This window comes from Schistocerca cancellata, chromosome 9 (genome assembly GCF_023864275.1).
Source record: "Schistocerca cancellata isolate TAMUIC-IGC-003103 chromosome 9, iqSchCanc2.1, whole genome shotgun sequence".
In the NCBI taxonomy this organism is placed as follows: domain Eukaryota; kingdom Metazoa; phylum Arthropoda; class Insecta; order Orthoptera; family Acrididae; genus Schistocerca; species Schistocerca cancellata.
The window spans coordinates 412,976,276-412,989,341 of record NC_064634.1 but is presented as its reverse complement, the minus strand read 5'-3'; positions in this window follow the sequence as shown (position 1 = coordinate 412,989,341).

Genomic DNA, 13,066 nt, shown 5'->3' with positions numbered 1-13,066 from the left:
AATGTTTGAAAATATTCCACAAGAAATTTCCGGTTTATTCAACCAAAATTGGCCGAGTAAAAAAATGTGTTGCGTTACTTATTGAACTGCCCTCGTATCAGCAGGCTGTAAACCCAACTGTGTACAATCACAATCAGTCAAAAACTACACCAACTTACGCTGAGGTGACAAACATCATGGGATAAAGATATACGCATAAGCAGATGGCCATAGTACACAAGGTAAAAAAGGGCAGTGCATTGGCGGAGCTGTCATTTATCGTCAGGTGACTGATGTGAAAAGGTTTCCGTAGTGACTGTGGCCGCTCGACGGGAGTTAATAGACTTCTGGGGGCTTCCAAGGAGTTGCTGCACTAAGCCAGGCGAAAGAAGGTCCGACACGATATTAGGCGGCCTCCCAGGACTTTTTCACTTTATTGACTGCCAATATTAAGCCAAATCACTCCAACTGATCCCATAAGACAGGAAGCTTTTTTGCATGAATATAAACAGATTCTGGACAACCCCAAGCTTCCTGTAAGCGGCTATATCTCGAGTACTACAATTCACAATCTAAAAACCAGACAAGCTGTTGAAAACACTGCTGCAGGCCGTTTTGATGAACGATACACTCCAAAATTAGGAGGAAGTATGGATCCAGAAGCACAACCAGGAAAACCGATCTGAGCAGCTGCACTCAACCAGCAGGCTTCGATTTGCCTGAAGTATGCGGAAAACAGCAAACAGAATCAGCGTGAACCAGGGACATCCATTTCATGTGTAAAAAATTACTCGACCCGTTTTGCTGTTGCAGCTAGACACCAGATCACCCGAGACATTGTGTAGGGCTTACTTCAGCTTCATATACTGGTAATGCAAAGGACTTCCTGGCATGTACCTAGATGCTGCTGACTGGATTGAAAACTTAAATTTAACATGATAAACTATTGTACCATATATGTAAGGTATTTTCGCTCCATAATTTATCTTTCATTATTACTATTGTTTTGTGCCCGTATAATTGTTCCATGTTTACCACCATCGTCACCAGTACAAGGAATTCGTTGGTATCTTTACCCCTACTCATCGCTTTTGCCACCAGCCAGTGCCTCGTCATCTTCCACGCCTCCCAAGTCATCTTCTTCCAGTCATCGTCATCGGCAGATTCTGTCCCTGGTGTGGCCTGAGTTGCCAGCTGCATCTTATGCTGAGCCAAAGCCATATTGTCTTTTGTATAGCCGCTAACGTCATCGCCGATGCCTGTGCCTTCAGTGTGGTCTTCTCCACTGCTCATAGCTGATGCCGTTGCCACAATCGTACAGTGCCTGTACGCTTCTGAGCAGCGCCACTCCTTCCTACCACCACCACTACAATAGCCATTCATACACACTTGTATAACACTTACACCTGCCTATACACCAATATACCCTACTCCCTTTGAACTTCCCCATTTTCCCCTCCAACTCCACAAACAGGTCATCTCGTTTAGTCTCCTCATCAACGCCCTCTTATGAGTGATGCATGCTACTAATTAACAGATGTGCCCTAGTAGCCAAAGAACGATGGAACTTTGTTAATACAGCACCTTAAGTAAATACTGTAGCAAACAGCTTCCGAATTAATACAGCTATAAGATCGTCTTGATCTGTTACAGTTTGACATCAAAAACAGTGACAGTTTCTTGAACTTACGAGCCTAGCCAAACAACATTCCGCCAGCGTGAGTGCTCCGGCCACGCTCCTGCCTAACGCTCTGAGCGCAGCGGCCTGTGGGGCGGAGAGGTGAGGAGGAAGTGGATAATGAACTGTACACCGCCAGAACTGGACAGTCGCCTTGTCAGACTTGCGTTAAATTAGATTTAGGTTCTGCGTTAGGAGTACGATAGGGTCCAGGCACTTGTCCAAAGAAGAAAAAATGGAGAATCCACTCGTCCAACGCCAAATGGGAATTCTCTTACTTTTCGTTTCGTTTCGTTTAAACGTCAAATAAAGGGCGTAATATGCCATCGCACTATTGCGAGTTGGAAAAACATTTACTGGAACGTCATTACAACCCCAGCCAAGCTGTCTGGCGGAGGAATAACCGAAACTGAAGATGGTAGCACGGGACTCACGGAAGCGAGCTAGCAGAGTTGATAGCAGCACTGTATCCGGCGAATGTGGCTACGAGATATCACAGCAGCTTCTGCAGGCATGATGTGCTGCCACTGAGATGCAGGCGTCTTAGAAGACGGGCAGCCGGCGGTACACTGCAGTGGGGTTGGCTGCTGGGAGATGCCAGAGACATCTCGCTCTTATTGGTGGCTGTGATGTACATAACAGCTGCGGATGTGGCATCTCCCAGTCCACGAGGGTTAGATGGTAGCGCCACTGGGGAGAAGAAGCACCTTCTGCAGCGAGTGGGACAGCAGAGCCAACAAGAATAGTGAGCCGTGGTAAAAATTGCTGTTTTGAAGAGCGCGCCGCAGCGCGTAGTATGAAGCAGTCGCCCTCCGTTTCTGGCGGTGGTGCCGCTGTGGCAATCGCTGCTTTCGTGTCTCCCTCAGATAGGAAAGGGGAAAGGTTGCCTGTTTCTCAGCATTTAAGGGGCGCGATGAGCTCGCCAGGAGGTCAGTCTGCGTCAGTCTCTCGTCTCCAGCTTGCTAGTCTGTCTCTCGTCCGCATTTGTTAGGCAGTTAGTGTCGGTCTGTCATTCGGAGTGCTAGTATGTCTGTCGTTCGGATCAACCTTTAAAGCCGGCAAAATGAGAGTCTTTCCACTCCGTTTGTAAGAGAACTCAGCGAGTGGTCGCCCGGTCGGGGCTTAGTTCCTGCATCTGAGACTGTGCGTTAGGCGGCCAGTCTGCTCGAGTTCGCTCAGGCAATGGCCATTGGCGGTTGGATCGATCGGTTGGTCGGTCGCGCACTGAGACACAAGACGACTTGTCCGTCTTGAGCGTCGGCGCGTGTGAGGTCGGCACGTGAGTCCAGTGGGCCGCGTCGTATAGCGAGGGATAGCGACTTCGCGGTCGACACGAGAGCAACAGGAGTCAACCCGCGACATCGGTCTGGCCAGTGCGAGCTGCGACGCCGTGAGACGGGAGATCGGCGCGCCTTCCTGCGTCCGTTGAAGCGGTTGGCAGCGGACGGTTCGGGAGAGCGATTTGGGGGTGCTGCGCCAGGTCTTCTCGAGAAATCACAGTTCATTAGAAGTTAAGCGGTTGGTGATATGTTGTTTGATTTACTCTTGTTAAACTCTACTTGTTTTCTTCGTGAGGTCATCACCCGTTTGCTTTTGGGTCGTCCCACCATTCTTCTCCGTTTCGCCCACCCGCGGGAAGGTGGTTGTTTATAAATTGGGTGGTCCGTTTTTCCCTTTTGGAGTAGGGGCGGGTTAGAGCAACCTGCGGTTCGGGTTGTTCGGTAATCTCCCTATCAATCTACCGTACGTTATTAGCTGCCTCTGTCATGTTTGTCGGATTTGATGTGTTAACGAATTTATTGCTTGGAGTGTAACGGCAAAATACCTGAAATATGTTTTGATCTTTGGAAACTTTGATATTATTCCCTATGATCTTGAGAGGTGGTATCTGTGTACTGTAGAGCATCTTAACTATTGTTTGGCCAACCTTGTAGTATTTTATATGAGATTGCATTTCATAGACTTTTATTTAAATGATCATTTTAGTATATAAAGTTGCCACCCTTTCACCCTAAGACTTTTCTTAAAATCAAGTTGCACCTTCGGTGGCAAGGTTAATATTTTAATTGTTAGTGTTTTGTACCATTTCCATCCCTCCTACGGGGGGGGGCATAGTTTGTGTGCTTGTTTATATTGTTAAAACTCTTAGTTTAAAGTTATTTGGTGTGTTGCAGATTTGCACCAGTGTAGTCTTTCAGAGGCTGTTGTGAGCGGTCGTAACTACGGTCGTGTCAAAAAGGAGCGGCAAGGTTCTCTGCCTGAAAGCTCATGCAGTCAAAACTTGTTTCTTTCTGTCTCTGAATAAATTGTAATTTTGATATTTAGAGGGTGCTTTCTGACTATAATTTTAAATCTGTTTTTTTTTAAATGCTTTAGGCGCTATTGAAGTGAATAAAATTCCCATTTGTTAAAAGTAATATTGTTATGATTTCATCAGTTACTCCCTAGCAACTACTTCCATGCTTACATAGTGTGATTAAATGTGTTAATGTTCTTGATGAATCGCTAGTAAATAAAATAAATTCTTAAGAATATTCCTTGAAAATAAATCACGGTTCAAATGGGTGCTGGAGATGCCAGAAATCATAACCCAGAAGCAGGGCCAAAGGATGGCTTCCCAAGGATAGAGAGCCCTCCAGCCGAGATCAGGGAGGTGCGACACCCAATAGTGATGACCAGGATGGGGCAGCAGAAGCAGGATGCGGGAGAAGGCACTACGCACACTGCAAAGTTCCCTGTGACCCACACTCAGAAGGGAAGAAGCCCAGGAGAGGAATCAGAGCTCCATAGATGTGGGCTTAACGTTCCAAACAGGCAAAAAAGAAGATGTAATGAATGGCAGCTCATCCAGATGTGTTAAGCTGTGGTCAGCAGAGTTGGTGGAATACCACCATTGGATGGAGAGGGAGATCTGACGATGGAGCTGGAGGCCGAGAGGACCCACGAGTATGTCCGATGGTGGGTGACATCAAGTGGACCAGCAGCATAGGGCTGGCAACAAGGGTGGCAATGGCACTGACACCTGGAATCTGAAGATGCCCTGGAACTCGAAGAGGCACTGGAACCTGAATAACGGCTGTTGTCTGTGTATGGAGTCCATAGAGGCACTGGAGAGCCTGTTGAGGCTCTGTAGTCTGTGGAGGTTCCAGGATAGGTTGGAGGCACCAGGGCCAGTGGGGGTGCCAGGGACTGTGGAGGTTCTGCGGCTAGTGCAGATGCCAGGGTCGCTGCGGTCACCAGGACCAGTGCAGGCACCACTGGAGATTCTGGACCGAAGGAGGCTGTGCAGTAGGCTGAGATGCGTGAGGAGGCCAGGAGATAACCATCAGGGAATGCTGAGGCCTGAAGAAAGTATAACAGACACGTGAGGTAGCCAGGCCATTAAAACAAGATGTCATCAAACTCTGGAAGGTGCAGAGGCCGCATCGTCCATGCTAGTGCTGAGGCAGACTTGGGACAGGTGGGCTGCTGGAAAGAAGCTTGGAGGTACGCTGTAAGAGCCGTACTTGATGCAGAGGCTGTGATGATGCATACAGTACTTGTAGTGATACTGTCGCCGCACATTGAATTGTTGTGTTGGCCACCCCCATAACTGCACAAGTTGTGTCAGTTACAGTTCAGGCGCTGTCTCAACCATGACGGATGAACATATAAGCCCATCTAAACTTATATGATAGGTTGCTTCACAGATAACAACTTATTCAAAAGTTATAGGCTAACTTCATAATTTTAAATCTACACAATGCACTCTATGTGTACATTCAGAAGGAGCAATATCCTGAAAACGTCAATATCATCTCAGAGCAAAATAATTATTTTAAAATGTGCCGGTTTCAATTTAATCAGTTGTCACAATCCTACACTAAGCTGCAAAGAGATCAAGCGTTAGAGTACTAACTTGTCACTTTATCTCTAACAAACCTCTTCAGAACCATTCTCGAATGACCCAAAAGTTCAAACATTAAACACTTTTATAATACTATAATATCACCACTTTCATTATTATCTGTCTTTCATTCTCACTTTATATCTGACAGTTATGACGCAGTTGGAGCATTCTCATTCATGTAACGCCTTTTTTTTTTTTTTTTTTTTTTTTGGTCTTCAGTCTACTGACTGGTTTGATGCGGCCCACCACAAACTCCTTTCCTGTGCTAACCTCTTCATCTCAGAGTAGCACTTGCAACCTACGTCCTCAATTATTTGCTTGGCGTATTCCAATCTCTGTCTTCCTCTACAGTTTTTGCCCTCTACAGCTCCCTCTAGTACCATGGAAGTCATTCCCTCATGTCTTAGCAGATGTCCTATCATCCTGTCCCTTCTCCTTATCAGTGTTTTCCACATATTCCTTTCCTCTCCGATTCTGCGTAGAACCTCCTCATTCCTTACCTTACCAGTCCACCTAATTTTCAACATTCGTCTATAGCACCACATCTCAAATGCTTCGATTCTCTTCTGTTCCGGCTTTCCCACAGTCCATGTTTCACTACCGTACAATGCTGTACTCCAGACGTACATCCTCAGAAATTTCTTCCTCAAATTAAGGCCGGCATTTGATATTAGTAAACTTCTCTTGGCCAGAAATGCCTTTTTTGCCATAGCGAGTCTGCTTTTGATGTCCTTCTTGCTCCGTCCGTCATTTGTTATTTTACTGCCTAGGTAGCAGAATTCCTTAACTTCATTGACTTCGTGAATATCAATCCTGATGTTAAGTTTCTCGCTGTTCTCATTTCTACTACTTCTCATTACCTTCGTCTTTCTCCGATTTACTCTCAAACCTTACTGTGTACTCATTAGACTGTTCATTCCGTTCAGCAGATCATTTAATCCTTCTTCACTTTCACTCAGGATAGCAATGTCATCAGCGAATCGTATCATTGATATCCTTTCACCTTGTATTTTAATTCCACTCCTGAACCTTTCTTTTCTTTCCATCATTGCTTCCTCGATGTACAGATTGAAGAGTAGGGGCGAAAGGCTACAGCCTTGTCTTACACCCTTCTTAATACGAGCACTTCGTTCTTGATCGTCCACTCTTATTATTCCCTCTTGGTTGTTGTACATATTCTATATGAGCCGTCTCTCCCTATAGCTTACCCCTACTTTTTTCAGAATCTCGAACAGCTTGCACCATTTTATATCCTCGAACGCTTTTTCCAGGTCGACAAATCCTATGAAAATGTCTTGATTTTTCTTTAGCCTTGCTTCCATTATTAGCCGTAACGTCAGAATTGCCTCTCTCGTCTCTTTACTTTTCCTAAGGCCAAACTGATCGTCACCTCGCGCATTCTCAATTTTCTTTTCCATTCTTCTGTATATTATTCTTGTAAGCAGCTTCGATGCATGAGCAGTTAAGCTGATTGTGCGATAATTCTCGCACTTGTCAGCTCTTGCCGTCTTCGGAATTGTGTGGATGTTGCTTTTCCGAAAGTCAGACGGTATATTGCCAGACTCATATATTCTACACACCAACGTGAATAGTCATTTTGTTGCCACTTCCCCCAATGATTTTAGAAATTCTGATGGAATGTTATCTATCCCTTCTGCCTTATTTGACCGTAAGTCCTCCAAAGCTCTTTTAAAATGCGATTCTAATACTTGATCCCCTATCTCTTCTAAATCGACTCTTGTTTCTTCTTCTATCACATCAGACAAATCTTCACCCTCATAGAGGCTTTCAATGTTTTCTTTCCACCTATCTGCTCTTTCCTCTGCATTTAACAGTGGAATTCCCGTTGCACTCTTAATGTTACCGCCGTTGCTTTTAATGTCACCAAAGGTTGTTTTGACTTTCCTGTATGCTGAGTCTGTCCTTCCGACAATCATATCTTTTTCGATGCCTTCACATTTTTCCTGCAGCCATTTCGTCTTAGCTTCCCTGCACTTCCTATTTATTTCATTCCTCAGGGACTTGTATTTCTGTATTCCTGCTTTTCCCGGAACATGTTTGTACTTCCTCCTTTCATCAATCAACTGAAGTATTTCTTGTGTTACCCATGGTTTCTTCGCAGCTACCTTGTTTGTACCTATGCTTTCCTTCCCAACTTCTGTGATGGCCCATTTTAGAGATGTCCATTCCCCTTCAACTGTACTGCCTACTGAGCTATTCCTTATTGCTGTATCTATAGCGTTAGAGAACTTCAAACGTGTCTCGTCATTCCTTAGTACTTTCGTATCGCACTTCTTTGCGTATTGATTCTTCCTGACTAATGTCTTGAATTTCAGCCTACTCTTCATCACTACTATATTGTTATCTGAGTCTATATCTGCTCCTCGGTACGCCTTACAATCTACACTCCTGAAAATTGAAATAAGAACACCGTGAATTCATTGTCCCAGGAAGGGGAAACTTTATTGACACATTCCTGGGGTCAGATACATCACATGATCACACTTACAGAACCACAGGCACATAGACACAGGCAACAGAGCATGCACAATGTCGGCACTAGTACAGTGTATATCCACCTTTCGCAACAATGCAGGCTGCTATTCTCCCATGGAGACGATCGTAGAGATGCTGGATGTAGTCCTGTGGAACGGCTTGCCATGCCATTTCCACCTGGCGCCTCAGTTGGACCAGCGTTCGTGCTGGACGTGCAGACCGCGTGAGACGACGCTTCATCCAGTCCCAAACATGCTCAATGGGGGACAGATCCGGAGATCTTGCTGGCCAGGGTAGTTGACTTACACCTTCTAGAGCACGTTGGGTGGCACGGGATACATGCGGACGTGCATTGTCCTGTTGGAACAGCAAGTTCCCTTGCCGGTCTAAGAGTGGTAGAACGATGGGTTCGATGACGGTTTGGATGTACCGTGCACTATTCAGTGTCCCCTCGACGATCACCAGTGGTGTACGGCCAGTGTAGGAGATCGCTCCCCACACCATGATGCCGGGTGTTGGCCCTGTGTGCCTCGGTCGTATGCAGTCCTGATTGTGGCGCTCACCTGCACGGCGCCAAACACGCATACGACCATCATTGGCACCAAGGCAGAAGCGACTCTCATCGCTGAAGACGACACGTCTCCATTCGTCCCTCCATTCACGCCTGTCGCGACACCACTGGAGGCGGGCTGCACGATGTTGGGGCGTGAGCGGAAGACGGCCTAACGGTGTGCGGGACCGTAGCCCAGCTTCATGGAGACGGTTGCGAATGGTCCTCGCCGATACCCCAGGAGCAACAGTGTCCCTAATTTGCTGGGAAGTGGCGGTGCGGTCCCCTACGGCACTGCGTAGGATCCTACGGTCTTGGCGTGCATCCGTGCGTCGCTGCGGTCCGGTCCCAGGTCGACGGGCACGTGCACCTTCCGCCGACCACTGGCGACAACATCGATGTACTGTGGAGACCTCACGCCCCACGTGTTGAGCAATTCGGCGGTACGTCCACCCGGCCTCCCGCATGCCCACTATACGCCCTCGCTCAAAGTCCGTCAACTGCACATACAGTTCACGTCCACGCTGTCGCGGCATGCTACCAGTGTTAAAGACTGCGATGGAGCTCCGTATGCCACGGCAAACTGGCTGACACTGACGGCGGCGGTGCACAAATTCTGCGCAGCTAGCGCCATTCGACGGCCAACACCGCGGTTCCTGGTGTGTCCGCTGTGCCGTGCGTGTGATCATTGCTTGTACAGCCCTCTCGCAGTGTCCGGAGCAAGTATGGTGGGTCTGACACACCGGTGTCAATGTGTTCTTTTTTCCATTTCCAGGAGTGTAGTATCTGATTTCGGAATCTCTGTCTGACCATGATGTAATCTAATTGAAATATTCCCGTATCTCCCGGCCTTTTCCAAGTATACCTCCTCCTCTCGTGATTTTTCAACAGGGTATTCGCTATTACTAGCTGAAACTTGTTACAGAACTCAATTAGTCTTTCTCCTCTTTCATTCCTTGTCCCAAGCCCATATTCTCCCATAACCTTTTCTTCTACTCCTTCCCCTACAACTGCATTCCAGTCGCCCATGACTATTAGATATTCGTCCCCCTTTACATACTGCATTACCCTTTCAATATCCTCATACACTTTCTCTATCTGTTCATCTTCAGCTTGCGAGGTCGGCATGTATACCTGAACTATCGTTGTCGGTGTTGGTCTGCTGTCGATTCTGATTAGAACAACCCGGTCACTGAACTGTTCACAGTAACACACCCTCTGCCCTACCTTCCTATTCATAACAAATCCTACACCTGTTATACCATTTTCTGCTGCTGTTGATATTGCCCGATACCCATCTGACCAGAAATCCTTGTCTTCCTTCCACTTCACTTCACTGACCCCTACTATATCTAGATTGAGCCTTTGCATTTCCCTTATCAGATTTTCTAGTTTCCCTACCACGTTCAAGCTTCTGACATTCCACGCCCCGACTCGTAGAACGTTATCCTTTCGTAGATTATTCAATCTTTTTCTCATGGTAACCTCCCCCTTGGCAGTCCCCTCCGGAGATCCGAATGTGGGACTATTCCGGAATCTTTTGCCAATGGAGAGATCATCATGACACTTCTTCAATTACAGGCCACATGTCCTGTGGATACACGTTACGTGTCTTTAATGCAGTGGTTTCCATTGCCTTCTGCATCCTAATGTCGTTGATCATTGCTGATTCTTCCGCCTTTAGGGGCAATTTCCCACCCCTATGAGAAGAGAGTACCCTGAACCTCTATCCGCTCCTCCGCCCTCTTTGACAAGGCCGTTGGCAGAATGAGGCTGACTTCTTATGCCGGAAGTCTTCGGCCGCCAATGCTGATTATTTATCAAAATTTAGGCAGTGGCGGGGATCGAACCCGCTTGATTATGAATCAAAGACGCTACCCCTAGACCACGGGTACCCCTAAAAACTTAAATTCCTCGAAAGAAAGTCCATCCACAGTCTATTTGTCTACACAAGCAAGTGAAACAGTTCCCAACATTTACACTAAAAGCAGCAGAATTGGATGAAGCACAGCTAACAGCGCAGCCCTCTAAGTGTTCCAAACCTCAGCACATCGACAACAGAAAGAAAGGTTTATTAATTCTGAAGCTGCCGAAAATTCTTCCTGGTTGTATGGCCGTGGTCCATGGAACTCTTCTATCCCTGACGTTCCGTCCAAAGCTGCGTTGGACAATTTCTGAGGTTCCCCTGGTTGTGTTGAGTCTTGCCGACAGTCAGGGATAGAAGAGTTCCATGGACCACGGCCATACAACCCGGAAGAATTCTCGGCAGCTGAAACATCCGGTCGTGAAAGCCTTCATTGTATAATTATGAAGCAACTTTTTGTCGTACTTGGTTAAGATGCTGTCATCTACATCACAGCTGCCGACTCCACTGAGATGACCTTATCATCTTCTCCATAGTGGAGAGAGGTGCTGAAGCCTAGGTGGTGCCTACGACACAGCCGCCAACCACACTTTGCTGTACCGCAGGTTGCCGCCTTTCCAAGACGCCTGCAATTCCTATGCAGCACATCACATTTCCAGCAGCTGCTGCGGTACCTGGTGGCTCTGAAAAACAATAGAATTCTCATTCATACAGTTTACTTTTTCTTATAAGAATGATAAAGTAAAAATTAAAAACACATACTACATAACTACTGAGGTACGGTGCTCTTACTAAGTGAACGACCCCGTGAGCTGATGGCCGTAGCTACTGATCCCTGAATGAAGCCCAAAAAAAAAAAAAAATAATACTCAACATGGAATAAAATTAGTGTTCAGCCACATGTGAAACGCCAACCACGACCTGAAACAAATGATGATGCCCAAGTAGGTGTTTTAGCTGCTGTCACGGCGAATCCGCCCATCAGTAGCAGACAAAATGCGCGACAATCGGGAATCTAAAAAACGTCGGTGTTGAGAATGCTACATCAACATCGATTGCACCCGTACCATATTTCTAAGCACCAGGAATTGCATGGCGACGACTTTGAACGTCTTGTACAGTTCTGCCACTGGGCACAAGAGAAATACGGGACGATGACAGATTTTTTGCACGCATTCTATTTAGCGAGGAAGCGTCATTCACCAACAGCGGTAACGTAAGCCGGCATAATATGCACTATTGGGCAACGGAAAATCCACGATGGCTGTGACAAGTGTTGAGAGGAATGTCGTTACACGTATTGCCAAATGCATTGAGGTTGACGGACATCAGTTTGAGCATTTATTGCATTAATGTGGTATTTACAGGTAATCACGCTGCAACAGAATGCGTTCTCAGAAATGATAAGTTCACAAAGGTACATGTTTCACATTGAAACAACCGAAATAAAATGTTCAAACGTACCTACATTCTGTATTTTAATTTAAAAAACGTACCTGTTACCAACTGTTAGTCTAAAATTGTGAGCCACATATTTGTGACTATTACACGCCATCTATCACAAAGCGAAAAGAGTGGTCCAACTAAAACATTCATATTTCTTTTCGTACTACACGAATATGTAATAAAAATGGAGGTTCCTATTTAGAAAAACGCAGTTTATATCCGTTTGACGTATGGCAGCACCATCTAGTGGGCCAACCATAGAGCCGTCTGGTTTCCCCCTTCAAACTAGACAAATTTCGTTCCTTGTAGTTTTTCGTTTGACGCTTATTTCGTGAGATATGTGGCCCGGTCACGATCAATGGACCACCCTGTATATCGTCAGCTCAAGTCCCTCGTCCAAGCAATAAGATGTACATCCATAAAAAATTTGTACAGTAGGTCTAATATACCTTCGTATATCCAGTTATTCTGAGAGAGTTTGACAATGTGATCAACATATCCAAAGAAAATTGGCCAACAACATTGTTCTGTCATGTCAGGTTGCATAAAACGACGTCGGTAGGGGCAGCTGCGTCACCATGTATACTAATCTTTTCATGGGTTATGTACCAGAAAGTTGTTACTCCGACGCTTTTCATTTTGATATCTCCTATTAATTTCGTTGCTTATGATGGCGGAATTTCGTAAGGCAACATTTCTGAACCATTTATGAAAGATTAAGTAATATAAACGAAAGAAATTTATAGAGACATCCAAATCTCTATGACTACATCACTACATGACTACATGACTATGACTACACACAGAAAGACTGAAGACACTTGGATAAGTTTCGTGGTTCAAAAATAGCATGTAATTCAAGGCCAATCCTCACTTGTATTTCTACAGTGTGATGCCGTTTGCTAAGCCACCCAAAGCTCTGAGAGAGAACTTACATCGATTACGTGCATAACGCCTGTCTGGATACGGTTCCTGACATGCCGGGTGTTTCCGTAAGAGCGTGCAAATATTTAACAGGGCATGGAGGATGCTCCACTGAACAATTTGAGATAGGGAACCTGGGTCGGAGGAGCCAGCTCAGCGAGATAATAGGCATAAAATCACATTACTGTGTACTATTTTATTTACATTTGTTAACTTAAAATACCATCATTGAAACAATAA